The following is a 3,247-nucleotide window of genomic DNA, read 5'->3' as shown; positions in this document are numbered from 1 at the left end:
TTAAACTGGAAAAGACTGTATTTATTCTTATGTTTTCTTGCCTTGCCTTTTTTAATAGGCTCTATATTGGTCCATACATTTTTTGGAATCGTCTGGAATTATATGTATTCATTCAAATAATTTTTTTATTATTTGAATATTATTATTATTTACAGGTCATCTCCCAGGTTCTGGTGGTACATCAGTGAGCAACCAGACAAGGTATCTTTTGTACTGGAGTTAATGTTCCAGAGAAGAAGATAGGGACTCAAAAATCTTCCTTTACGTAGGGATCAAGGACAGAATCCAGGTTCCATGGCTCAAAGATACTTATGCATATTCTATTTAAAACACTCTTAAATGACTATCTGTATAATAAGCAAGAAACCATCCCCAAAGAATGTTCAAATAAAGATGTGTACACATTATCATCAGAATCAGTGTAGCAACCACAAAATTTTGCCTGGGTCAATGAAGGATGATATGCTGTAAATTTTATACTTTGCTTCACCCAGCTCCTTCCCAGGATTCTTTGCTCCTTTGAAGTTGCTATAGTTCCATGGTCTTAGATTGAAGATATCTCAGATCTTATATAAAATTTTAGTTTTATTCCTATATCTCAAAAATAAATGAGACTGAGACTCTGTAATTCCCATCTTATCACTTTTTTTCTGGATTATCTAAGAGGAAAACTGAGGTAGCACATTATCCATTTTAAGATTAAAATCAACTGCAAAGGGAAAATTCCAATATTCAGAATACTGAGATGATAACTATCACAAACTGAAATAACAGTCTGTTGTCTGATGGCAGCCTCCAGTCCTTCACAAGGGATACTCCAGAATGCACTCTCTGCCATGGTTTCTCTGGGTAAACTTAGGAAGTATAGAAGTCATAAGGAAATTTCCTGAAATCATTAATAGTGGAGCAAAGTGAGAGTTAAAGGATAAATAAATCTAAATTGTTGGAGTTGCATGTATGTATTATCCACCATCATGTAATGTATTATTTTACTGATGATATTATTAATAGAAGTATGTATGTGCCATTGATGAATCACTGATGTATAATGTAATTCTTTTAAAAATATAAGTTCTTAATGATGAAGTAATTCTTGAAAGAAATACAAATGGAAGGAAGAAAGGAAGAGAAAAAGAAGAAAACTAGCTTAATAGACAATTAAGGAACTACAGTTTAAACAATAAGAGATACCATGTTTTAACTTTCACATTGTTGAAGAATTTAAACACACACACCATGTTCTAGTTACCTATTACTGTATAAAAAAATCATCCCAAATATAGTGGGGATAATCCCAAATTTTTTCTTGAAAGAAAGAAAGAAAGAAAGAAAGAAAGAAAGAAAGAAAGAAGGAAGGAAGGAAGGAAAGAAGGAAGGAAGGAAGGAAGGAAGGAAGGAAAGAAAGAAACAAAGAAAGAAAGAAAGAAAGAAAGAAAGAAAGAAAGAAAGAGAAGTTATTAAAAATAACCCAAAAATTTGCAGTTCTTACGCTAAGTTTTTGGAGCAAATATGTTTTGTCCCCATATCTTACAATGCTATTGCCAAAGGCAGTTTAGATAAATAGATAATAGGTAAGATAGATGATAGATTTATATATAACCATACATATGAGGTATATTATATATATCACATAATTACATAACATACAATATATTACATATGTGTCATAATATGTCACATGCATTATATATATCATTCAAACATCTATATGTATATAGAATATAGATAGATGATTTTATATATATCCATCTATATATATACCTTAAATACTGCAATAGCTTCCTAACTGATTCCCCTGACAATTTTGCCCACTCCAATGCATGCTTCAACAAATATCCAGCAACAAAGAACTTTTGAAAATGAAAATTTTATCACATCATTTCCCTATTTAAAATCCTTCATTATTGTTAAAGTACTGCACATTTCTTTCCATAGATTGCATGCTCTGATAGAATCTTGTTTCTGCTTGCCCTTTTTCTCCCATCTTTTCCCACCACACGCACCACCACACATAATTATCCATGCTTTAAGTATTCTTGCACCCTTCAACAGTTAGATTTGTTTTACTTGGCCTATAGTTATTAAAAATATTTTTCTTTGTTACTAATGTTTACAAATTAGAAGATTTTACACTAAATATATCTGCGTTTTCAGATTTTCTTAAGATAGGACACAGTTTGCCAACATTAGATTCGCATTTCTAGTATCTCCTTCGGATGGTAAGGGATTCATAAATTGCAACAGTCATCATTACTCTTGATGGTCCCTTGCCAACTTATTTCACTAATGTACATTACATTCTTAGCACCTATACACTTAAAGTTTATGATCCCTGCCAAAAGTGACGTATTTAACCTGGATAATATACAAAATTACTCTACCTCTCCACCTGAATGTTTTGGCATCACGTAGAAGAAACATAAACATTACACACATCTTCTCTTGGCTAAGAAAGCAGAATTTAAATCAGTTCTTCGAGTCTTAGGAAATGTAAGGTTTACAAATTTAGTGTTTTTTAAATTATTTTTTAATGTTTTATTTATTTCTGAGAGAGAGAGAGCATAAGCAGGGGAGGATCAGAGAGAGAAGGAGATACAGAATCTGAAGCAGGCTCCAGGGTCTGAGCTACCTGTCAGCACAGAGCCTGATGCGGGGCTCAAACCCATGAACCGTGGGATCATGACCTGAGCTGAAGTCGAATACTTAACCGACTGAGACACCCAGGCGTCCCAATGTAGTGTTTTCTTAACCATTCTTCTCTGTACTTCCTATGGTCTTATAAACTCTGCTTTTCAACGGAGTAATTTATTATATGCTTTGCTTTGCTTGCTAGTTATTTCATGTCTGTTAGTTTTGGTCCCTCTACCAGACTCCACACTCATTGAATGCAGAAGCCATGTCAGGATACTTATACTTAGAAAAACTCTCAGTAAATTCTGGTTGATGATTTGCTAAAATGTATTATTCTAGGCACTTGATAGATATTCTGGGAGAATGATATCCTAGTCATTGACAAGTCTGATTTAGAAAAAGTCAGCCAGTCCTATCCAACTCTTTGGGAAAGGTCAATTTTTACTCCCATAAAGGAGGAGAGATTAGAATAAGTCTTTATAGTCTGTAATCCAAATTTGCCTTCCTGAATTTATTTTTCAACCCAGAAATTTCTCAAGATAAAAATAGCACCATAGATTTTTCTCTTCCATGAAGGCAAAAACCCAAATGAAAGGCTCTCAGTAGGTTCCCTGTC

Source organism: Hyaena hyaena, unplaced genomic scaffold (assembly GCF_003009895.1).
Source record: "Hyaena hyaena isolate Hyena2069 unplaced genomic scaffold, ASM300989v1 scaffold_1083, whole genome shotgun sequence".
NCBI lineage: Eukaryota > Metazoa > Chordata > Mammalia > Carnivora > Hyaenidae > Hyaena > Hyaena hyaena.
Note: the sequence above shows the minus strand (reverse complement) of the source record.